General features: G+C 42.9%; 1 protein-coding gene across 7 annotated transcripts in view; it reads left to right on the top strand.

The window, feature by feature from the left end:
- specc1 (sperm antigen with calponin homology and coiled-coil domains 1) overlaps window positions 1-26,222 on the top strand; it is a 205,231-nt gene that overhangs the window by 13,881 nt on the left and 165,128 nt on the right. For 2 of the 7 annotated variants that reach the window (XM_022665301.2, XM_007260385.3), the window contains exon 2: window positions 2,274-2,356. The exons of 1 other annotated variant lie outside the window; for it this stretch is intronic. The gene's annotated coding sequence lies outside the window, so the exon portion shown is untranslated. Of the gene's footprint in view, window positions 1-2,273; window positions 2,357-21,278; window positions 21,381-21,883; window positions 21,983-25,262; window positions 25,485-26,222 lie in introns of those variants that run through there. 4 more of the 7 variants (XM_022665303.2, XM_022665302.2, XM_022665305.2 and 1 more) reach the window with 4 other exon arrangements.

Here is a 26,222-nt window from a genome sequence, read left to right as displayed (position 1 = left end):
AGAGGTCTGCGCGAGACTGATTTTTAAACCCACTCTTCCACGCTCCCGCGTTTCTGTCTCGTTACCGCTCCGCAAAAAAATTGCTTCTTTTAATCCTGCGCCCGCCCGCCACATACACATTTCTGCCGCTCCCGCCCCACGTTCCTAATATAAATTAAATAAACTACATTTAATGCTTCAAATTTACTTATATATTTATTAAAACAGCAGCGCTGAATAGTGCGGTCCCGTTCCTTACCCCAGTCCAAACACCATCGGTGTGTGCGTGTGTGTGTCGGTCCATCCTGCGCGTTGAGAGTTTTCTTTAGGTTTTTTTTTTTTTACAATTATTACAGTTTTCTTAACTATTTATTAATTTGCTCCCGCATCGTCTGGATTAAACTCCCGCTCCAGCCAATAACAGTTCAGTTCTGTCCCGCGCGCAAGATATTCTGACGGGACCCGCGAGAACAGAAGTGGTTAGAGTGAGGTGGAACTCTGGAAAGGAGAAAAAAAACGAATATCCGAATACCAAAATTAAAAACCGAATACCTACTCAACGAACGAATATCCGAATACCCGAATATTCGGGTCCAGCCCTACTTCTATTACAAATTTGATAAAAAATTATTTTATATTTATTCTTTTGTATTTTTTATATCTCAGTTAGGGAGAGTGCAATTATCATAGTGTATGCACTAATACAATTAAATATTTATTTTGTTGCATTAGTGTAATCTTGAAATATTTTTTTTTAATTCAGTGATTTATTATATTGCCAAGAGTATTGTTTTCATGAAAATACCATGAATATAATGAACAATATTGTGATAACATTTTTAGGGCCATATCGCCCATCTCTGGCGTCAACTAATCAAACACAGAGTCAAGGAGTGCCTGTCAAGGATTTAAGAGGCTGTTTAACAAGGAAATAAATGTGCAGATAAGATCAGGAAATCCTGAAAGTATTTCCTATTATAGCTGTTTTTTACTGATTTCATGACATTATTTCATGTATTCACTGGACCCAACTGATACACATTTTTTTTATCTGATTTTAAAGATAGAAACAGTGGGAAAAGTTTGCTGTGTGTTTTATCTCACAATATTAATCTGATATTTCACCTTACAACATTGCTGCAGTTACACTCTTGTTCATGTGGCTTACCATTTAAGGTGGAATGGAAAATTCTAGTATGTAGCTGGAAAAACTTCAGGCTCATTTTGGTGCAGTCATGTTTGCTGGTAGTGTCAGAAATCACCATGTTCGCAATTTTTGATGTCAGAAATAATAAACTAAATATTAAGGTTGTTAACAGTTAATACTGTGTAACAGTATATCTGTGCTGTTTTAGTAAATAATGAGGTACAACATCACTGATGTATAATTAGAGCACAGAGCCTAAACAGGTAATGTATTTTTTGCAACATTGATTTACATGGGTGTTGCAGTGTTTCGGCAGCATTGTGAGACATGCTGTGTGCTGACAGAAACAGGTTAGATTAACTGGTGGAATTAAAGTTAAATATTGCATCACACACAATGCTGAACATCCCATGGGTGGGACTGTACCAAGCAGGGACCAGCCATGGCAATCTGCACTGGTGGGACTGCACTTGCTGAGGGTGCAGTGTAGACGTTGGCTGATAATGATTCCACTATACTGAGTTAAACTTGTGTTTTTCTGCTAGGCAGGTTGTTTCCTGGATGTTGTAGTTGTAAAGTTATGTATCATTATTCCTGTTATCAGCATTTAGGCTCATCCCATGGGCATTACAAACTGGCAGGTTCTCTGAAATACAAGACACAACAAATAGGTCTGCCTCCTGCTAAAGGAATATTGATGATGTTTTGACTGGCTTTTGTGAGATGTTGTATTTTGCATTGACTGATTTTCCTTAAAGTAGGCCTAATTTTTCTGTGCTCTGCTTCTGGAGTGTCTAGCTGTTTTCTCCTCTCTGTCTCTCTCTCTCTTGCTCTCGCTCTCTTTTCCTGTCTCTCTGTCTGTCTCTGTCTCTCTCTCTCTCTCTCTCTCTCTCTCTCTCTCTCTCTCACTTTCTCTAACTTTCTGGCTCCTATTATAGAGTAACAGGCCTACAGGCAGATCAGTGCTTTAGTGCCCAGCAAAGCAAAGCTCCAGAGGGGCACGTCCTTCCCTTAGAGGCTGGGTCTAATTGCAGAGATAAGGGCAGCGGGAAGAGGACGTGTTCCGATTTGGCACTCTCCCTATGAGCTGAGGGAAAAGACTGCACCTCTGCTTCATGCTCCGCACATTTTCTGCCTTCTTGTCTAGGTTTTGTGGACGTGTGGCTGTGGAGCAAGGAGACGCAGCACAAACTGGATTTATTTTGGAGCCTCACAGAAGCACAGCCAAAGGTATCTAAAACATTCTTACTACTTGTGGAACCTGGAATGTGGAATTAGTTTTGATTGAATTGATGTTTTGATTGAATTTATTGTATAGGTCTTATCATACATTTAACTTTTCTCAGGTATTGAGTTGCAAATAGCAAATCACAGTCATGGGCTAGCTTTTAGGTACCATTTGCTTAGTGATATGCTGTCTCTGTTGTGTATAGGTAACCTGTTTGTAAAATGTTTGTAACTTAAAATAAGGTAACTAGATTTCAATATTTCTCTTAGTTTAATAAATGTTGCTAAATTAAATGGCACCTGACATGATCAAGTGAAGAAAAATATAAAGATGTGTGATCATAATAAGTAATTCTGCATTAGCAGAATAATTGGTACTACTCTTCTTATCAAGTGAGCTTTTATTCTGTCCTATTTAAATGTGTGGAGTTTTCACTGTGGCTGGCAGATGGAATTGTGTGTTCAGCGTCTCTGACGACTTGTGATGGATTGTTCTTTCATTCCTCTGACTTGGCCTGTATCTCTGGCTCGCCCTGCTTCTGTCTTTGCCAAGTGGCTCACCCTGTTGAAAATTAGAAACCTGGGCAAGCCTCCCTTTCTAATTTGCGTCAAAAGAATAAGACTGGTGCTAGGAGGTCATCCCTCATCTCACAAGGTATTTTAAATGCAGTACCAGATAGGCTTTTTATGCAGTGTCAGGTAATATGCAGTAGAGATGATATAAAGAGCAGTTGTGCTTTATGTGTGCATTATGTCTGGGGCACAGAATGGACTTTCTGGTGACTGGTGCTATTTAGTTGATTGAAGTTCATCACTTTTCCTGGCATAGAGGCCTGAAGTTCAGTGTGCGTCTGTATTTTTGGCAGGTCTAGACGCAGGGCAGAGGAATGTGCACAGGAAATGGACTGCATACTTGCTGTGCAAATCACACTCAGCCTGGGTAACTGTGTGGAATTCCATCCATATAAATGTCATTTGCGCCTAGCTCACAAATAAGGATGGCAAATATTAGTCTGTCTATTCTGGGTTCTGTTCTGGGCAGAAATTAAATCCATATTGTTTGCTTATGCTGCATTGTGCTAAAAAATGAAATATGTCTCTTGTGGCCATGAGGCTGAAATGGCTGGATGTAAATATTTTGTAAAGGAACAATATTGTTTGACATTGTTGCAGGAGGGCTGTTCTACCTATTCAGGGTGAACCGGGTAAACTGGGTGGTAGATTAATGCCTCACATGGTCTGACACGACATGTGGGTGTGTATGTTTGGAATGTTTCAAAAGCAGTGAGCTTGTCCTCTCAATCTGACAGATTCTAGTGCAGCAGACAAGAACATCAAGTACATCTCAGTAAGCATTGCTGATGATAATAAGCCTGTGCCTGGTGATGACAAACAGTTTATTTATTTCATACATTGTAATGTTATTGTAACACACATTTTCCCCACATGTGAGATTAAGTCTGACCGAATTAAATAACTAATAAGATAACTGTCAAATGTGCTTGAGGGAGAACGAAGTGTTACATATCATCAGTCTCTAATTATAGGTCATCCTTAGACCACTGTCAAGGTTCAGATATCCTTCAGATGTCTGTGGTAGCAGTGTGGGGGTCTAGGGTCTTAGGGTAGAGATATACTTGCTGTTAACTGTTATCATTTACGCATGATGGCTGCCTCACATATCCTGCTTTCATTTGATGTGTTGATTGATTCCTTCAGAAATTAATGTGATGCGTATTCTAGGTGCATAAACATAAAACCGCTAGAGGGCAAAGAGAATAAAGATTTTCACCCGACTATGCAGATAATAGCGTTCTCTATTGTGCATTTTCCAGCCCAATCAGTGAGTAGCAGAGCTAGCTAACCCCACACATCACCATCGCTGCTGAAGCAGCTGCCAGAACTGTTTGTAGTGCTGAATCAGCATTGATTTTCTGTTGTTTCCACTTTAAGCTCCACCGTGGAGTTCTGTTCAGGCAATCAGAGACTATCGCTGACTATCTTGGAGTGTTAGATTATAATTGTTATTATTAAAATAATAACTTAGTTATATATCTTTTTAACAGTAACTACAGGCTATTTTAAGCAGTAAGATGACTCCGGAAAGCAGGCAGTGATGTGGCCAATGTTAGGGTAGCCGTTCTTGCATTATTGGTGAGTAAAAACACTTCTGTTGGCCAAAATTAGGGGTATCTGTGCCAAGTTTGCCTGGCATCTGTGTTGCATTAATCTGGCATTTGTTCCAACATCATTTTGATACCAAGATTGGTATCAGTGATAGACGATCAAGCTAAAAGCAGTTGGACATCAAAATCGGCCCCTAAAACACTGATCGTTCCATCTCTAGTTAAACAGAGTGGGGTAAGGCTGATAGGGTGTTTTGACCAGCAGTCATCAGATGCCTGAGCTGCCCACTAGTAAAAGCCTCCAGAAACACATGTTACACATGTAACACGTAGACAAGTATGTGAACACATATGTTCACAATGCAGCCGGTCGTCTACACGAACACATGGCCAAAAAGCAAATATATCTAGCCTTACACTGATACTAAAAGTCATGGGACAGCTGTACTTTTATCACAAGTATTACCTCAGGGAATGGTTTGGGAATGCTGACACCCATTATATAATCTGTGAGGTGTTACCTTGTGAGTGAAGCTATTTGTTTCATTTTTTAAAGTGTATCTTAGTCATATAATGTATTGTACACATTGCCAACATATTTAAAAAAAAAATCTGCATCTCAGCCTGCTTTAGACCAGCCAGCCTATTTATCTGCATAAAACTAGACCAAAATACAAGTATTACTACAAGTGTGACCTAGTTTGGATCAGCTTTTTGATGTGCACTGAGGTTAGATGAGGTCACAGGGTCAGTCCAGACTGTGGCACTGTTGGGAGCTTGTTGCTGCAGTGTTTATGCATTCTGAACACTGACCCCACTCATACAGGAAGCCCTGCTCCGTGGGGACAGTGCTGCTCAGAGAGATGAAACCCACTGTAAAATATACATGAGTTTGCTCTCTGGCTTCAGCACTGACTCTGAGAAAGGCGGTAGCTCGTGAGCGCCACATCAAAAAAGTGTCAGCTCGCTCTCATTCTCTAAACCATTCTGGTATGTAAAAGCAGAGTAGACTCTGCAGAGTAGAAGCTGGGAGATGAGAATTGGGCCTTACTTGGGAAGTCAGCTGTTGAGTCAGCCTTTTCATCCCTTCTTTTTGCATTTTCATGTGTTATCTCTTTTTGATCATAAAAATGCTGATGGGGCTAAAGTGGTGTTTCATCTTCAGGCTATTTGGTATTCTCTCTCTTGCTTGGCCGTTTAAAGTGCTGAGCTTGGAGTAACATTTGGAAGTAAAACTCCAGTTCACACCAAACTTTTCAAAGTTTGGACATCAGTGGAGGGAGCTTAGGCTACTTGACAGTTGAGCTCAGTATCCCGCAGCACTGCTTTAATAAATTGCTCTGTTGTGTTGCTGTAGCAGTTTCTCTCTTGTCTCTGAGACTGCTGTAAGAGCAAAACTGTACAATTAATCATATTTTAATCAATATCTTCTGCTGTAGATTAATCATAGAAGACGTTAACTAGTGCATTTTGCTTAGTAATATGTTATAGTCATCAAAAAGAAGCATTCCTAGTTACAAACAGCACTACTAAGCAAATGAGTGTTTTAATAATCACCATATGACCTATCTCACCTATCTGGCCATCTCATCCAAACATTCTTGTTCATTTTTTAGAGGTCATGTGGCTTAACAGGCACACTAAGTGTTGTTAAGAATTAACCAAATTTTGGGATATGGACTGTGCCTCAATTACCTGAGCGCCTTCCCTTAGTCCTATATATATACCCCCCAGTCGTTCCTCACCTTGTGACTATCGACCTCGCACCCGCCTCCACCCCATCACCATCCTCATCTTCATCACTCACCTTAGCTGCGGACAAGCTGGATTGAACTGTGCCCCCAAGCTACATAAATCTCAGTTCACACTTTCCCCCACATCACACAGGCGTGGTCCATTATAGCAAAACATTAAATTAATTCAAATAAAAAGCCAAAATGGACCTTTTGAGATAGATGCATCCCAGATCTTACACAGTCCATCTGTATTGAATGGAGTGCCATCATTCCAGAGAACACATTTCAGGTTCATGTTTATCTGCTCCACAAGCTATGTGTGTGTGCATTTGTACATATACATGTACATATATGCCAGTTTAACTGTAGTTAAATCTAAATGCATTCATTTAGATTATTATTAATATTATTTAGATGATTATTAAATCTGTTCATTTAGAAGGGATGTCCACAAACATTGGGACATATAAATTATTACGTACTCACACAGTTGTTTTTTTCCCCTTTTTTATGTCTGTGGTAAGGAGCGGTTATGATGAGTAGAGACTGTGGGGCATGCTCTGTCCTAGTTTCAATACTTTTTTTCTAAAAAAGCAGTTTTCGATTCTTTGATGACATTGAAATGAGGATTAATATGATCTCTTAGGGATATTACCCTCATAGGTAGGTAAAGTGTTTACAGAACTACAGTGTAAACAATTTAAGCTAACATATAACAAACTACAGTGTAACCTTTAAAACATATAATACAGTATAACAGTATATTTTCTCTGTCCTTCTGCAGATATGTTCAATTTTTAAAAAATGGTGTTTTTAACAGTAACATGAATTTATTAAGTACCATTGTTAACTATGTTTATACCACATTTATGCCAAAAGCTAAATCAGATGACTGACCATAGCTTTGTAGGACTATTTTAGGTATTTTGAGAAAATTTAAAGTAGTCTTTTCTATAAAAAGTATCAGCGTTATTGTGATATACATCAGTAGCACTTTTTATATTATCAAAATTAATCATTTGTCTAAATCATATTAGTCAAGTTTTTTTGGATGTGGGATTTATATTGTTATAGTCGTGCATTTGTGGTGTGTTGTTCAGTCCTAATTTGAACCCACAATAACCTGTACTACTTTTACGAGGAGAGCCAGGAGATCAGAGAGGTTCTAGGAGAGCTGCCACCTCGTGGAGGCAGATCAGTTGGGGGGCAAAGACTTCCTGTTCAGCTTTATGATTCCAGCCTTCATGACTTGGCACTTTACACGGCAGCAAATCGACATACGCACACACATGCACACAGCTTAATCCCAGGTGCAGCACAGATGGTGAAGCCATGCTGACGTGGAGGAACGTTCCCACTGATGCAAACCAGTTTACACACCACTCAGGAGTGTCTTGTCAATGTTTGTACAATTCAAGCACTAGAAGCACATAATAAAGCTGTCCAGTCTTCTGCTCGATGGGAGGGTGTTTGTTGCTCGGTTGGGAGAGATGGAGCCACCGTTCCACTTGATGTCTAGAAATTTGATTCATGGAGCCGGTAAATGGAGCACTGATGAGAGGACTGATAATATTTACTGATATTGAAGCCTGAATGATTTAGTGAACCTGTTGAGAATCCTGATGATAAATCAACACTGTTTATTGGCTTGTTTATAATGCAGCAAACAGGCGCTTCATTTCTAAGAGCTTCTGTGCTTGTATACTAGTCTTTATAGAGGCTTTTAAGCTGGGAGTCACCATGTTTTCACTTTTTAACTATTTAAATTTAACTATGCCGATTATCCTATCCACTCGACTGCACTTCCCCTATCACTAGTGATGTCCCAACACCAGGAGGGTGAAGACTAGCATGTGCCTCCTCCAACACATGTGAAGCCAGCCACGTACTCTTTTCTAACTGCTGCTGATGCAGCATTACCGAGACGCCTGTGCTGACTGTCACCTTGGAAGTGATGTGGAGAGAGATCACCATCTATCCACTAAGAGAAAGCAGGGCCAATTGTGCTCTCTCTGACTTCGGCTGCTGATGGCAAGACAGCAATACAGTTTTAAACTGCTGTCTTAAGCTAAATATTTATACATCCTAAGAAGAGAGAAAGAAATGAAAATAACTGTTAAATGCCTAATTAAAAAAAATAAATTAGATAAGCATTAGCTGTCAGGGTTACACTATGCAATTTTTACTCTGATTTTATAAATAATTGTCAGTCTGGCCTAGTCTGTGCTGGCTAGTTCTAATCTGCAGTTTATTGTCAGTGACAGACTGTTGCAGGATAAATTGAGTAGAGTGTGAGGGGAGCAAACTCTAATATTTAGTCTCCTAAACATGTTTCAAAACCAAGTGTACACAAGGTTTTATGAACTTATTGTATTCCTCAGTTTATAGTTCACAGCTTACAGTCATATTAGTTACTAAAATGAGTTGACTAGAATATATTTGTCTGGTTTGAGCTAAATATATTCTTGTCATTGTTCTCTCAACAGATTCATTACTAAGCAGTTGTACTGATCATTTGTCCACAGGAGTATACAGAACAAAGTGACCTGAATCCCCTTCACAGCATCCTCTACAGACTCTAATCCACTGCCCTCTGCAAGAGGAGTCTCTCCATTTGTGTCTGAAAGTGTGCACTAGTCACTATTCCCTACTGAAATTCAAGATCGATGAATACATTTCTGTACTAAGGAACAAAATTCCCAAGGTGGTGAATGATTTTGACACTTTCTTTTGTGTGTAAGCTTTCTGATGTGTGACAGTCTGAACATCGTTTTGGCTCTAAGCTGCTTACAAAATGTGATGAATTTTGGGTATTCCATATTCTAAGGGTACATTGTACATTGTGTGTTATGATGCGTTATGGAATTATGGATTTAGCACCACATACAGCTCTGGAAAAAAATTAGAGACCACTTAATTTTCTGAATCAGTTTATCTGATTTTGCTATATATATTGTGGTAGGCCCCTGGGGTAGGGGGCGTGACCACTGTGACCCAGAAGGAGGAAGCACACAGAGAACACAGACACGGGGAGTAAATGAACTCAAAACGCACCTTTTATTTCAAATGCCCTCCACCACACCCAAAAACAAACTTAAACAACCATAACTCGGCCCAATGGGGCTCTAGAGTCCGTAGAATTACTTTAGTGGTTTTTAAAGGTCCGGGCGGCCTCAGCTCACTCCTCCCAAGTCCAAGTCTCTCTCGAGTGTGAGCTGAGGCAGAGTTTTTATGCCTGTCTCAACTGGCGGCTCAATCAGCCCTCATGCGGGCCAGCCGAGACAGGCATGGCTTTGCGCTCTGGCGTGGGGCGGACCCACAACTCCCCCGCCTCCTCACGCCACAGTCCCTCCCCCTAAGCTTCCAGCCACCAGGGTCGAAGGTGAGGCGTGACCTGGTGACTGGAGCGAACGAAGAGAGGCAGGGTGAGGAGAGCGGGGGACGCCGTTCGTTCGCTAGGGCCCCCCTCTCCAGAAAGGGGCCCGGGGAGATGGCAGCCCACCTCCCAGCCTCTGAGCCAAAGGCTCGCGCCGCGGTAGGAGGAGCGGCGGCTTTGGGCGCCGTGACAGGCGTAGCAGCGGCTCGAGCCTTTGGCTCAGAGGCTGGGAGGTGGGCTGCCATCTCCCCGGGCCCCTTTCTGGAGAGGGGGGCCCTAGCGAACGAACGGCGTCCCCCGCTCTCCTCACCCTGCCTCTCTTCGTTCGCTCCAGTCACCAGGTCACGCCTCACCTTCGACCCTGGTGGCTGGAAGCTTAGGGGGAGGGACTGTGGCGTGAGGAGGCGGGGGAGTTGTGGGTCCGCCCCACGCCAGAGCGCAAAGCCATGCCTGTCTCGGCTGGCCCGCATGAGGGCTGATTGAGCCGCCAGTTGAGACAGGCATAAAAACTCTGCCTCAGCTCACTCCTCCCAAGTCCAAGTCTCTCTCGAGTGTGAGCTGAGGCAGAGTTTTTATGCCTGTCTCAACTGGCGGCTCAATCAGCCCTCATGCGGGCCAGCCGAGACAGGCATGGCTTTGCGCTCTGGCGTGGGGCGGACCCACAACTCCCCCGCCTCCTCACGCCACAGTCCCTCCCCCTAAGCTTCCAGCCACCAGGGTCGAAGGTGAGGCGTGACCTGGTGACTGGAGCGAACGAAGAGAGGCAGGGTGAGGAGAGGGGGGCCCTAGCGAACGAACGGCGTCCCCCGCTCTCCTCACCCTGCCTCTCTTCGTTCGCTCCAGTCACCAGGTCACGCCTCACCTTCGACCCTGGTGGCTGGAAGCTTAGGGGGAGGGACTGTGGCGTGAGGAGGCGGGGGAGTTGTGGGTCCGCCCCACGCCAGAGCGCAAAGCCATGCCTGTCTCGGCTGGCCCGCATGAGGGCTGATTGAGCCGCCAGTTGAGACAGGCATAAAAACTCTGCCTCAGCTCACACTCGAGAGAGACTTGGACTTGGGAGGAGTGAGCTGAGGCCGCCCGGACCTTTAAAAACCACTAAAGTAATTCTACGGACTCTAGAGCCCCATTGGGCCGAGTTATGGTTGTTTAAGTTTGTTTTTAAAGGTCCGGGCGGCCTCAGCTCACTCCTCCCAAGTCCAAGTCTCTCTCGAGTGTGAGCTGAGGCAGAGTTTTTATGCCTGTCTCAACTGGCGGCTCAATCAGCCCTCATGCGGGCCAGCCGAGACAGGCATGGCTTTGCGCTCTGGCGTGGGGCGGACCCACAACTCCCCCGCCTCCTCACGCCACAGTCCCTCCCCCTAAGCTTCCAGCCACCAGGGTCGAAGGTGAGGCGTGACCTGGTGACTGGAGCGAACGAAGAGAGGCAGGGTGAGGAGAGCGGGGGACGCCGTTCGTTCGCTAGGGCCCCCCCTCTCCAGAAAGGGGCCCGGGGAGATGGCAGCCCACCTCCCAGCCTCTGCCTCTCTTCGTTCGCTCCAGTCACCAGGTCACGCCTCACCTTCGACCCTGGTGGCTGGAAGCTTAGGGGGAGGGACTGTGGCGTGAGGAGGCGGGGGAGTTGTGGGTCCGCCCCACGCCAGAGCGCAAAGCCATGCCTGTCTCGGCTGGCCCGCATGAGGGCTGATTGAGCCGCCAGTTGAGACAGGCATAAAAACTCTGCCTCAGCTCACACTCGAGAGAGACTTGGACTTGGGAGGAGTGAGCTGAGGCCGCCCGGACCTTTAAAAACAAACTTAAACAACCATAACTCGGCCCAATGGGGCTCTAGAGTCCGTAGAATTACTTTAGTGGTTTTTAAAGGTCCGGGCGGCCTCAGCTCACTCCTCCCAAGTCCAAGTCTCTCTCGAGTGTGAGCTGAGGCAGAGTTTTTATGCCTGTCTCAACTGGCGGCTCAATCAGCCCTCATGCGGGCCAGCCGAGACAGGCATGGCTTTGCGCTCTGGCGTGGGGCGGACCCACAACTCCCCCGCCTCCTCACGCCACAGTCCCTCCCCCTAAGCTTCCAGCCACCAGGGTCGAAGGTGAGGCGTGACCTGGTGACTGGAGCGAACGAAGAGAGGCAGGGTGAGGAGAGCGGGGGACGCCGTTCGTTCGCTAGGGCCCCCCTCTCCAGAAAGGGGCCCGGGGAGATGGCAGCCCACCTCCCAGCCTCTGAGCCAAAGGCTCGCGCCGCGGTAGGAGGAGCGGCGGCTTTGGGCGCCGTGACAGGCGTAGCAGCGGCTCGTGGCACCGGGACGGGTGGAGCGGCTGCTCGTGGCACCGGGACGGGTGGAGCGGCTGCTCGTGGCACCGGGACGGGTGGAGCGGCTGCTCGTGGCACCGGGACGGGTGGAGCGGCTGCTCGTGGCACCGGGACGGGTGGAGCGGCGGCTCGTGGCACCGGGACGGGTGGAGCGGCGGCTCGTGGCACCGGGACGGGTGGAGCGGCGGCTCTTGGCACCGGAACGGGTGGAGCGGCGGCTCGTTGCACCGGAACGGGTGGAGCGGCAGCTCTTCGTGGGCAGGCTCGCGGGGCCGGGCTGGGAGCAGCGGCGGCTCTCTGTAGCGCCCAGGCAGGCGACTGAGCGATGGCTCGCGGGGCCGGGCTGGGAGCGGCGGTGGCTCTCTGTAGCGCCAGGGCAGGAGGCTGAGCGGCGGCTCGCGGGGCCGGGCTGGGAGCAGCGGCGGCTCTCTGTAGCGCCCAGGCAGGCGTCTGAGCGGAGGCTCGCGGGGCCGGGCTGGGAGCAGCGGCGGCTCTCTGTAGCCCCAGGGCAGGAGGCTGAGCGGTGGCTCGCGGGCCCGGGCTGGGAGCAGCGGCGGCTCTCTGTAGCCCCAGGGCAGGAGGCTGAGCGGTGGCTCGCGGGGCCGGGCTGGGAGCAGCGGCGGCTCTCTGTAGCTCCGGGGCTGGATGAGCGGCGGCTCTCGGTAGCTCCGGGGCTGGATGAGCGGCGGCTCTCGGTAGCTCCGGGGCTGGATGAGCGGCGGCTCTCGGTAGCTCCGGGGCTGGATGAGCGGCGGCTCTCGGTAGCTCCGGGGCTGGATGAGCGGCGGCTCTCGGTAGCTCCGGGGCTGGATGAGCGGCGGCTCTCGGTAGCTCCGGGGCTGGATGAGCGGCGGCTCTCGGTAGCTCCGGGGCTGGATGAGCGGCGGCTCTCGGTAGCGCGGCGGCTGGCTCGGCCTCGCTCTTGTCAGGGCCGTTCTCCCCCCTCCACGACTCCGACTCGGCCGCTGAAGAGTTTCGCGGGAGAGGCGGGGCGGAGTCGGACTGTGGCCCGGGCAGAGAGGCGCGGAACTCGTCCTCCTCCTCCGGGCCGACGCAGCAGCAGCAGAAGTCCGGGCCGGTGTGAGCACACTCGGCCTCCCGGTGTCTGGGGCTCGGACACCACTCGCACCAGCCGAGTTCGGGACGAGGCGCCCACTGCTGCTGCAGCCGCCTCTCGCTGGCGTCCTCCCACCGCTGACGGAGCCACTCCGGCAGGAGAGAGGAGAAAGGGAAATCCTCAGCGTCACCGCTGCAGAGCGGTGGAGAGTAGCAGGGGGCGGGCTCTGGCTCGAGGAGTATGGAGGCGAAGGGGAATTCCCCGGCGTCACACCAGCGAGGCGGTGAGTAGCCGGGGGCGGGCCTCCCCTTTTTTCTCCCGCGAGGCATTATAATAATTTTTTTTTTTTTTTTTTTCTTAGAAAAAAAACAAAACGAAACTCAGGTGTGGCTTCGGGCGGCCAAACAAAGGCACGCCTTGAGTCCACCACAGCCCCGTGCCGTGCTCAACTCCGCGGCTTCCTTCCAACCAGGTCACTGGACCCCGCCCAAAAGGGGCGGTGCCCGCATTCTCCACCACTGTGGTAGGCCCCTGGGGTAGGGGGCGTGACCACTGTGACCCAGAAGGAGGAAGCACACAGAGAACACAGACACGGGGAGTAAATGAACTCAAAACGCACCTTTTATTTCAAATGCCCTCCACCACACCCAAAAACAAACTTAAACAACCATAACTCGGCCCAATGGGGCTCTAGAGTCCGTAGAATTACTTTAGTGGTTTTTAAAGGTCCGGGCGGCCTCAGCTCACTCCTCCCAAGTCCAAGTCTCTCTCGAGTGTGAGCTGAGGCAGAGTTTTTATGCCTGTCTCAACTGGCGGCTCAATCAGCCCTCATGCGGGCCAGCCGAGACAGGCATGGCTTTGCGCTCTGGCGTGGGGCGGACCCACAACTCCCCCGCCTCCTCACGCCACAATATATATATATATATATATATATATATATATTTTTTTTTTTTTTTTTGAGTAAAATTAGCTGCTCAGGCAATGATTCATCAGCAGCAGCTCGAAAAAAGGGGTGGCTAACTTCACACGTGTCGGAGGCAGCGTGTGCTCATCCGCATCCTCTTAGGGTCGCAGGTGCCACCAATGATGGGGACGCACAAAGGCGTGGGACAATTGGATAGCCAAATTGGGAGAAAATGGGGAAAAATCAGAAATAAAATAATTAAAAATCAATATTTAGTGGAATAACCCTGTTTTTTAAATTACAGTTTTCATGCCTCTTGGCATGTTCTCCTCCACCAGTCTTATGCACTGCTTTTGGATAACTTTATGCCACTGCTGGTGCCAAAAATTCAAGCAGTTTAGCTTGTTTTGATGGCTTGTGATCATCCACCTCCTTCTTGATTATATTCCAGAGGTTTACAATTTGGTAAAATCAAAGAAACTCATCATTTTTAAGTGATCTCATATTTTTATTCCAGAGCTGTATGTTTGGACAAATTTCCAAAATAATGCACTATATATTGAATAGGGCACAGTTTCGTACAGAGAGACTGTCACATTCCTAAATAATGAACACATTAGAGACATATGGCTTACCCAGAGACGTTACCCTCTCAAGCTCACAGCTGACTCTCAACCATGCACCAGCTGCCACAGTGACCGAATGACCGATGAACAGAATCACTCTAGAACATAATAGGTTGCAACTTATCTCCAGACTGGTAGTCTAGTTAGTACTTTAAGCACAGTCATGTTTATATCTTATTTTGTCCTTTTTAAGGTTTGCAGAAATATATAATTTAATATTTGTCACTGATTTCTCTATTTTCCCCTAATTCATTGATCTAATATGATTTGCAGTGTGGCTGGGTGAATGAGTTATGTCTGCATCCGAATGGGATTATGCTATTTTTAGGAAATCCTCCATCAGCCAGACACACCCTCATGTAAGCGACTCAAACATGAGCATCAATAGCTTTTCTGAAAAATGTCTTCTTTCTTGAATCTCATCAATTCCTAGCTCAGCCCCGATTCTTTATAGTTATAAAGATTTCAGTGGATTTATAAATTATCCAATTTTACATTTTCTGTCTTTTGTTTTAGAGAACTATAGACAGAATGACATCAAAGCTCTGTTCAGTGTGATGTGGATCTCAGAGCCATGTTTTCTGTTTTGGCACAAAACCATTATTGGCCTAGAGGCTTTGTGGTAATGTCAGATAACCAACACACCATGAAGGGCCCTCTGTGGAATAGTGGTTGCAAGAGGGGTAACCAAGTACCGCAAGACAATTCTCTTATTGAGGGGTCTAATTATGGGATGTGCTGTAGATTTAAACTTTAATGTGGCTGTGTGTTAAAGGAGCGTTCCTCAGTAACAGGACCTCGCTCTATAGTCCTGATGACTTTTTTCCTGAGTGGGAGCCATCCGCCCCCTCTCGGCTGAAAGCCACAGCTGCTGGTCTGTTGGAAAAAGAGGGACAGCTCTGAGCTCGACCAAAAAGCTCATAATGTGTTTGTTTTTCAGAACACTGGTCGTGTCAAAGCTTGAAACTGTTGAAAGCTGTTCTGTTTTTCATCAGTCATGTGGAATTCAGCCATTTTTCTCTCTGTGTACAGATACTACAGATAGAAGATGCTTGGAAAATCAAGAACAATTTGCGGCTGTGTATTTCTGTTTTGTTCATGTATGTGTTGAGTAGGAATGTACTCTTCAGCACAAGTCCATTATGCAGGGGCGGGCAGTGTCAGTGTCCGCGCTCGGTCACTCTGGCCCTTGCATTTTGTACTGTGTATTCTCTTTCATGGTTCGGATCACAATAGGATTCTGTTGTTTGTAGGCTGAAGGAATTCAGACAGTCTTTTGAAAAATTGTAAGTCACATGCAGCAGAGAATAGAGTGTAGTTCTCCCACTCAGGAACCGTAGTGCTGTAATTTACTGTGTGTGTCAGCTTTGAAGTCCCACTCAGTCAAAAATGTTAAATACAGTATGATATTATCTCAGTGGACAGTGTTTTTTTCTTTGACAATGCTCTTTAAATAGTGTATTTTTGAAAAAAGCCAGGCTGTAGTCCCAAAGCACAGCCCCATTTCCTGCCTGTATAGGGATTTCACACGACCCGGTTAAGCCGTAACACAAACATCTAAAACATGACATGCTTCAGAAGTTGCAGATAATTCAGATAATTCTTTACATTAGCTCTGTTAATGTTTAACTGATGTTAAACAGATGACATAAGAATTTAAGGAGCATGTAATGACTGTAGTTAAACTGTTCATTAATAACTGTTAAAATTGTTAGTTGTCACATTTCTTAATGTAAACATATGAATGTTTGTCTTTGATGTAATAGCTTTTTTTGTACAGGGAGAATGATGTTTGTGTCATTGCTGCTCTGGTCCGTTACGCTGTTACTACTGAGCTTTGTATCTTTGGTGGAGCGAACTGTGTTAAGCTGTGTAGCACTGAATTATATACAGTATGTGCTAAATCCTGTAATATTACTCTACCTTGTCACTTCTTACATGCTCCTTTAATGTCTAGTTGTAGAGAAAATGCAAATGTCCGTTAGAGGGAGCGCAAAGCATGATTTGTATGTACACTAGTGGCAAAAAAGTGAATTACACTTATCAATGTTAGGGTTAGGCCAGTAACAAAACAAAAAAAATAAATAAATAAATAAATCTCACATAAATCTGCCTTAGGATCAAATTTTGCGTGATTGTGTTTATTTTTCTTCATATGTTGGTATAAGCAATTATGTTGACTTATTTGACAACAATATTTTTATTTGATGCATGTTTTATTAAGTTAAGATTCAAACTTTTTTCATGTCCATTTCATTTTTACCCTCTTAAAATTGTTAATAAGAAAACATCCATTGCTATTTAAAGTCATCTGTAAGTGCATTATTATATTAGTGGCATAAATTGCTCTTAAATGGCTATAATATTGTTTAATGCAGTTATTTATTGGACAGTGTATTGTCTAAACCATATTACCATATTGTCAGTGGTTCAGTTTTTTTTACTGATGCTGACTGAGTAAGATTATTCACAAAAAATGTTAATATATTCTTAAGCTGATAAATCTGTTGGGCTTTGATATCCATCTGTGTTTTTTAACCAGACTGGTATTTAATAACAGATCAGTTTATTACCTCTTTAAAATGACACACTAGGCCTTTAAGTTCAGTTGACACATGAAATGTGATATGAATCCCATAATCCACATAAAAGAGGATATATAGAAATCAATAACTGCTGAAAATGAGACAGCCCACTTCCTCAGCCCTGAAATAGTGAGCCTGTAGTCCCTCGGCCTGCTCGCTCATGTTTCCATCACACAACAGGTGGCTGTATCAAAAGGGCTGCGTTCACTGCCTTCAGGCCTGCTGCACCGCTCTGCATTATTTAAACTGTAGCTTCAGAGTGTGACTGCAGACTGTCTCTGCTCACCCAGTTCTTTCAGCGGAACTGTGGACGTGTTTCCAGAGCATAAAATAGACCTCCAAAATCATCAGCTTAGATCAACAAGCAGTGCTTTGTGGGGCCTGGCTGTTTATGTGTTACAGATGCATGGTAGAACTATATTAAAGTTTGATTAAAGCCACTTGTAGGCATCACAATTCAGTGCCATATTTGATGTAAGGCCATTGCAGCAATTTAACATATCATTTAACACACAAGCATCTTGGTACCTGCAATATATGCTCACCATTAAAATTTTCAACACCGACACCCAAATGGTACTTTTTCAAAACCTTTTTTTCAAAACTGCAACCAAAAAATACAAATAGTGATCATTATTCTCAAACAACAGGTTTATTTAACAGCCGACATGAGTAATCTCATTCTCATACTGTCATCATGAGAGGCTGCCATACTTTTGGATCTTGTTGGAACAAACAAACAGTGAGTATGATTATGACGCTTTATCAAGAACAAAAACAACAGCATTACTGCTAAGCATTAACTGCTTAAACTACAAATATTTTTCCCAAAGCATATTACTGGATGAATTTTAGTTTTTAATTGTTCTTTTTAAAGAATATCAGCATTAGATTGCCAAAATTAAGTCAGTCGCTAAAAAATGAATTTTAATCATGATTCATCTTTAAATGCTGGAATTCCACAGTATTATTGTGAGGGGACAGTAATAATAGTGTAGCGTGGTTTAAGTCTGGCAGGCTAGATCATTTTGATTTTGTGCTGTATTATAATATCTCAGTGTAGAGAGAGAGAGAGAGAGAGAGAGAGAGAGAGAGAGGAAGATGGCACGGGTGAGAGAGATTGGGAGACGGAGTAAGTGAGCAAGAGAGAGCTAGTGGCTAAGAGACAGAGTGAGTGAAAGAGAAGGGTAGACAACACAAATGAGAGCAAGTGAGAAAGAGAGAGAGAGAAGAGAGAAAGAGAGACAGCGCGAGAGCCTGAGAGATTTCAGTACAGCAGTGATGTATACACAATTTGAATGATCTGATTTTAATGGTCATTTATGCACGTTTAATGCAAAGTATCAAAAATAGGCACCAATTTTTTTTAGACCTTTCGATACTTGGTAGTACTTGGTAGACATTTCGTTGAATTTTTGGTATCGAATTTTAATACTCAACCCTATTCATCATGCTTGTATCATCCATTAAAACCAAATGATTTGCTATGTCAAGGTAACCTACCCCTATAAGTATGGTGTCCTTGAGAGTCTTGAAGCTTAAACGTTAACACATTTCCTAGATAGTAAAAAGTGTGAAAAGAATCGCCATCGGTGTTATGCTGGCAAAGTCATTTTTTGTCTGTCGGAGACTTATGGCAGCCCACTACAGGCATTAATATATGAGATTTTAAAAAGATCATTTTGAGTGTTGCGTTGGTCTTAATTACTGGCTGGAGAAACAGATGTTTGGGTGTAGGCATTCCAACTTCCCACTTTGCTTTCGGCCAAAAACTGCTTTTTTTATCATGACCCCAAAAACCGTCAATTTCTCTCTTTGCTTTTAATATAGCCCTGTATGTGGCTACAATGTGGCACTGGGAACAGTTAAGTGGCACATTAGTCACATGTGTGCACATTTGTACAACCTGTACAAATTAGGTTCTCATAGTTCTCAAATGTGAAGAGGTTGTATAACAGTTAAGGTACAAAGCTTAGTGATGTTAAGTGAAGGAGCAGGCTTGTTGCTTGAGGATAATAGTGGTTTTGTGGGCATATCACACACAGATGCACATGACACTAGGGTGAATTGAATGATGTTGCACATTTGTGGAAAGTGGCAATTTTTTTTAACTAAAAAAGAGCAAATACTTTTAGCATAGTAGTCAATTTTATAGCCAAAATATTAAAATTGCCAGTTTAAGAATGAAACCATGATGAACCACAGTGCAGGTGTTGTATGCTCTTTTTGGTTTTGTTACACAATTTACCCTACATCAATTTTAGAGCAGTGTGGGCTGTTACTGCAAAACACTAAAGGAACAGTGTATTGGTAATATTAGAAAATTAAGTATAACTGATTGTTTTTAATTGAGTTTTAGAACATTTAGAACATGTTAATTAATACAGTTTGTATGTTTTTTGTACAATTGATGTTCTCACAAAGCAGGTTAGCAGGTTAAACTGGTACTGGTTAAATCCAGTAATAGGACAAAAGATCAATAAATCATAAACCCCTAGTGAGCAATCTAAAAGCGACAGTGGGCCCAAAAACTGCTGAAGTGCCGAATATGTGCATATTGCTGACTACAGACTGTCAGAAATCTAGGAAGTCCTTTCCAAATTGCATAATAATGAATATTTATAATCTTCTGATTATTTTTAAAGACAAGTTCCTAATATTTAGTTTCACATCATTCAGCTGCCATTGAACAATGCCTGCAGTTCCCTTCAGCAAACAATGGTTCAGACACCAGCAATTTATGACAGTTTTACACCTTTTATTGTATTACATTCATTACCGACACTGTTAAAGGAAGTATAATAGCATACGCCTAGGCATAATATTTGCTTTTTAAAAAACAGCTCAGAAAGCCTGGAGCAAATGTAATTTGTGGGGTTATTTTCAGTATGCACAGTGAATATTCCTAATGTTTTATTCCTTTTCCACCAGTTAAGTCATGTTCAGTTCCAACTGCTTACCTGGGTTTTCCTCAAACATGTACAATGCTGCTAATCTGGGAAGATAAGGCACCGTCACTGTTAGCGTAGCATTATTGGTCAGCTGATTGTGCTCAAAGATTTTAATGTTAAATATCAAAAATCAAAGATAAAAAGTAAGACATACCTCTCATGTCTTAAAATCACAGATTATTGATCAAGCCTTCAATAGCTTAAGAGATTTTGCAAAATAAATATGTGAAGACCAATAGGGCAAACATAAATATGTAGAAAGTGTGCATGGTGCTGTTTTGAAAGTCTGGTTATCTTTTTTTTTTTTTTAGTTACTTATGTAGTGTTCTGTCTGTGTGCTTGTGTGTGTGTGTGGGTGTGGGTGTGGGTGTGTGTGTGTGCGTTTTGCAGCAGTCAGTTCCCGGACAGTGCTGGTGTAAAAGTTGTTTTTAAGTCGTATTGTTCTGGACGTGTTATTACTGTTATTACTGCTTTCCACACTATTTTTCTTCAAACTGACCCAGTATATGTGTAAATAATACAAATATACATTATACGTAAAATGTACACATAAAAATGCAATTTGTGAATAGCAGAATTTGCCACTGCTGATGCGTTTGGTCAGTGTGTCACTCTATAAAAACTGTGTATTGGGAAAATGTCTTTAAATATCATGATGTAATATAAAAAAAAAATATTTTACCAAGCTCTATTATATATATTATATATACACCACAGGTGAAAGCTACACTTTTACTACTTTTTTTATTGGTATCTGAATTACATTGTATTACTGAAATTAGGAAATATATTGTGATATTAATTCTGGCCACATTGTTCAGCCCTAGTTTGATAAATATCTTACTAGATTAGAGAGAACACAAACACAAGCACAAGAGACAAACTTGGGGACATGTGATCAATTTGTCACCTGCCAGTGTTGGTGGGGTGCCATGGGGTGGGGTTGGGGATGTTTGTCATGCTTAGATGGCCTATCCTTATCTTTGCATTCATACTAAAAGTAAATGTGTGAAGATTTACAGAGTCTCTTAACACAATATTACATAAATATTACATCAAGTAAATAGTAGTCTTTTTTATGGTGTAAATGTTCGAGCACTTAAAGGCCCATGCTTTCCTGACAAAAACAATACAGTGAAATTTCCCTTGTGACTGGTCCTTGTAGTCTGTCTCTAAAACTGAAAGGGTTCTCTGCTGGCAGGCGTGTTGCTTCCGTGTCGTGCTCTTGGTGAGGGGGTAGGCATGGCATGCAGCAGTCAGTAGTGTGTGTGGCCTCTTTGAGGGCTGGGTTATGAAAGTGGCTGTTTTGAGCTTAGCATGGCAAGTTATAAATGAGTTACACAGAAAGGAGTCAGTCATATGCAGTAAGTGTTGCTTTCTCTCTTTCTCTCCTTTTTGATTTATCAGAGATCTTGTATTTTTACATTGGCTGTAGGACCCTTCATGTGTGTGTATGTAGTTGTGGATGTGTGTGTTTGTGTACATAGTTTGTGTTTTTACTTGTTTTGAAGCAACATATGTCAAGTTCCTTGATTTCTCTTTAGTTTCAGATCCTTTGGCCAGCATCTAACAATACTTGCAGTTCCCTTTAGCAAACTGTGGTCAAGACTGGAACAAGTTATGGCAGTTTTATACATAACTACACCTTATGAATTAAACTAAGGTGTAAAGAGAATGTTATAAAGAAGTGTAATATTTAAATGCAGTAGGCTTTCAGACCTCGCTAACATTCATGTTTTGGTTTGGCCGTGCTATAAAGGCTCAGAAACTGAGAGCTACATTACTCATGACTGGCTTCCTCCCTCTCTTCCTTAAAAACACTAACAGGAAGTTGACAGCTAGCTGTTAAGCATTGCTTCATCCTCACCCTATTAGGAAGCAAAGAGGACTTGTTCTTGCTCTTCAGATCTGTTTTGACCCAGAGGCCAACAAGGACCACAGGTGCTGTATCTGCTGGACTTTTATGGTAGGACTTTATAGAATAACTAAAAATATTTTCTGTATGATTAGTATAATAACTTCTACTTTTATTCAGATTTTAGTGTATATATTCTCTCCTGTAGCCATACACTTTATCAGTGCTCTGCAGTCTCAGGATCAAATTCATAGCCTTTTAATGCAGCCAGGTTTTTCCACCTGCCTGAATCAGCTGTAAAGTACAGCATGAGCAGTGCTGACTGTAAGCTTCATTCTGTTTTGTATGAAAAGACTTCTGCTGCCATAAGCAGGGATTGAATACTAATGGTATGAATCAAGTTAGAGTGAATGTGCCAATATCTGTGTTTTGCAGGCTTCTTACTCTGCATTCACACTAAAACATGAAACAAGTCGCTTGTGGGTGTGTCAAAGGTCAACGTGTGTGTGTATTACGGTCCAGCTTTTGGCACAATGAATTGTATCGCTTCTATGGCCCTAAAAAATATTTATTAAATGTGTGTTTGTATTAAATGTGTATTTGTTAAATAAATTAAGATCACAAAAGTAGTTAAAAATAAATTGATTTTAATAAGACATGGTGAATGTCAGCAGAAGCTTGAGGACCTTGGATCGTCTTGTATGTGATAGGTTCAAAGAAATGCTAGAAGCCAATTGGGCTATAATTGTATAATCGCATCATAGTTTATTTGCATAAAGTTGAGAAATTTCAACTCCGTGTCGCTCTGCCGCTTTGACGCTTGTCGCTTTGTCGCTTGTCCAGTGTAAACGTGGGGTTATAACCCATGCAGAATTACAGATTTCAGTGTGTTGCTATTCACAGAAAAAGCTGAGATGCAGATCCATGCAAGTTAGCAGGATGTAAATCTCAGGGGATGTATAGGTTGTGAGGTTTTATCTTGTAAGTGAGGTTGAACAATGACCAGTGTGCTCATGGCAAAGTGATGTGAATTATCCTTTTAGGTTGGTACCTGGGTGTTTTTTTGGGGGTTGGGGGGCAGGGTTCATAATAATTGTTAGAAAATTGTCAGGGGATGCAAATGTAAAAAATAATGAATCTCGTACCTTGGCCTCACAATCTGAAGCCATGGGCTCCTCTAAACAGCTGCCTGTTATTTTGACAATTAAATGAAAGCATTTTCAGGAATCTGTTTTCTTTTATATAATGTAATTAAGGAATGGCAGGTAACAGGAACTGTGGAGAAGACAGAGAAGAAATTCCTGAGTAAGCTGCTCCTTGTTTTAAATATTGTTTGTTTTTCCCTTTATTACATTGCTGTTTAAATGTAGCCTGATCCATAAAACTAAATTATTACCAATTATCTATTTGTTGATTTGTTTTACACTGGATACATGATTACTTGTTGCTATAGAAGCATAAACTCTGGAAGTCCTGTTGTGACTATTGGGAATGACTCTTTTTACAAAATTAGTCACTGGCAGTATTTCTTGACTGTTCTGTAATTAAGATCAGGAATATCTTTACACCTTAGGCCGTGGCAACTCTAGATGCAGAAATCTTCTTTCTTTCAGCCATCTGTTAAACAAATGCTCAGAATGGTGATGCCACAGGATGCCATAGCGACCAGTGTCCCAATATAGCACAGCCATAGTCTTTGGAGGCTGCAATTTGTGCTTCTCTTGAGGTACACAGAATATGATGCTTTTACAGCTTTACCCACAACGGAATCTGCACTCTACATAAGAGGTCAACTGCTTAAATTAGGTTTTCTAAACGCTGCAGATTTTCCCAGGAGATTTCAGCTGCGTTCATGACAAACCCACGCTGTTTGTTTTAGTTTCTATGTTCAGTGTGTAGTGAATAATAATGTAACCTGAGGTGAAGAGAACTCAGCATATTAAAATGTTAAGTCATTCCTCTAAAACCACCTCTAGGATATATAAATGCAGTGTCACTCAGAGGCTTAGTCTATCTAATTCTGCTGCTGCTGCTGCTTTTGTACTTTTAATTAGGTCAGATACAGTCTTGGGTAACTGGCCTGGTTTTCACAGAAAATGTAGAGGTCGTCTTTATATAAGTGTGTGCCCAATCTGCCAGGACTGCGGTGTGCGTGGACCAGGCCACAGTCACACAACCTGCCTCCTGAAAAGCATTTCCCATGGCAGTCAGAAAAGAAAGGAGGTCTGTGTATTGTGAGTTGCTGCAGTGAAAATGATACAGAGACAGTTTTCCAGTTACCTTTTAAATTCAATCAGTCAGTTAAAAGCAGCATTGTGTGAGGATTGATATTTCTCGCTCCTGAGCTACAGTCAGGAATTGTGATTAATGATTTGAGCCATCACCAAAGGACATGCATTTCTGGGCAAGCTGAGAGAAACAGAACCATAACTGAAAGTGAAAGAAGCTTGTGGATTGTGGCAAAGCCGATGGAGTTTTTGTAGAATGCGTGTTATATGCTCATGCGAGCAAGAAGCAAGAAGTGCAAGAAGTACTTATTTAGTTTTTTGTTAGGTGTCCCATAGAGAATGCTATTACAGTAGTCAATTTTGGATGTGATGAAAGCATGGAGCATGAAAGCGTGGAGCATGGAGTTTCGGCACCAGTAAAAGAGAGTGACTGATGGACGAAGATGTTCTATGTTTTTCACATAAAAAAGGAAGTCTTGGTGATTTTTGCTGTCTTTAGTAAAAGAAAAATTCACACTTTTCTCATTTCCCGTTATATATCTACTAGAAACAGATTATAATCTGAACAGTATAATTTATTTTACTTTAATCCTGGATATATGGAGATAAATGGAGTGCATTATTAGTATTTCGACATTGTGCATCATTGACTTTTGTTACAAATCTGATAAAATTCTTGTATTTTTTTAAAACCTCAGTTAGGGATGTGAAATATCATATCGTATTTCATTTTGTTGTAGTAGAGTATTCTTTAAATATTTTTTTTTTGCCAAGAGTATAGTTATCGCGAAAATACCATAACATATTGTGATATTATTTTAGGTCCATATCGCCCACACCCCTGCTTGCATCCATATTTTCATTTTAATTTCTGGGATGCAGTTTGTCAGAGAGGAGGAAAATGCAGTGGTGATAGAATGCAATGACATTCAGTCATTGAAAATACACTATTTGAAAATAATCTGATATAATTTGAAATGTGTGATGATTTGGACATACAGTATACTGATTGCTAATAGATGATCATTAGCATATATTAATTATTAGCTAGATTAATCTCATGGTTCTAAACTAAATCTAAAGAAGTCTGGTTTACACACCAGACATGTCTTGGTTGATCAACTACATATCAGTTTATTTTCCCTTTCCTCTTTTCGTTTTAGATTTACACCTCCCTCTCTCCTTACTGGTGATATAGCCCCCTGTGTCTTTGTGTCCCACACAGCATCAGTGGGTTTCTTCATCATATGACTGCACCCTCAGCCAGCTGTAATCAGATAAGAGCCTGAAGCCTCTCTCTCATTACACAGCCACTCACAGTGAATGGAGCACTGTACCTCCGCACCAGTCCCACCAACAACTCTGCTTTGAACTGTGGCATGCAGGTGATGCAGGGACATCTGTGTTTGTGTTTGTTTATGTGCTGAGTTTATGGGCTCACTGACAATGTCAGGAAACTCAACAGGGCTTTATAAGGTGCTTTTATAACACCACTTACAGCTTTTATTTTTAATATATAAAGGGCAAAACCAGTAACCATTAATAGGTTTAAGGTTAGGCTTATAAAATTCTTATCAAAGTCAACAGTTCAATTCTTAGAACCTCAAAGTTATTCCCTAGAGCAATGTACACTATTAATGTTACTGGATTTGTAACCTGCTGCAAGTGACTGTTATATTGCTTTGTAATGTCAATACAGGTACATGTTTATTTTATGAACGTTTATGTTTCTGCATCAGCAGATATGTGTGTGAAAAATGTCAGATTTTCTGCATCGACCCACAATTCCCATACTGGTGCATCTGTAGTTGATTGATTTGCACTGTATGGTGCACACTTTTGTTAAAGTTGTCCTTCCACTAAAATCCCTCTTTTCTTGTTCTTTGTAAAATACAATAGGTCCCCCTGAGTTGTATATGTATGCTGCACTTGAAACTTTCCCTCAACCTTTATTTTCTGCAATAGCTAGTAAAAGAAAATATTCATAAAAACGAGTCAAATCAGGAAAAGCACCCGTGTCTACATTAACTCGTGAATTCTTGGCCTCGCCCACCTTGGCTCGCTACACCCACAGACAGCACTGAAGCCAACATGTCTCGTTAGATATGAGATAACAGCATTAG

Source organism: Astyanax mexicanus, chromosome 1 (genome assembly GCF_023375975.1).
Source record: "Astyanax mexicanus isolate ESR-SI-001 chromosome 1, AstMex3_surface, whole genome shotgun sequence".
NCBI classification, from domain to species: Eukaryota; Metazoa; Chordata; class Actinopteri; order Characiformes; family Acestrorhamphidae; genus Astyanax; species Astyanax mexicanus.
The sequence above is the reverse complement of the archived record's forward strand: the minus strand, read 5'-3'. Positions and strand labels throughout refer to the sequence as shown.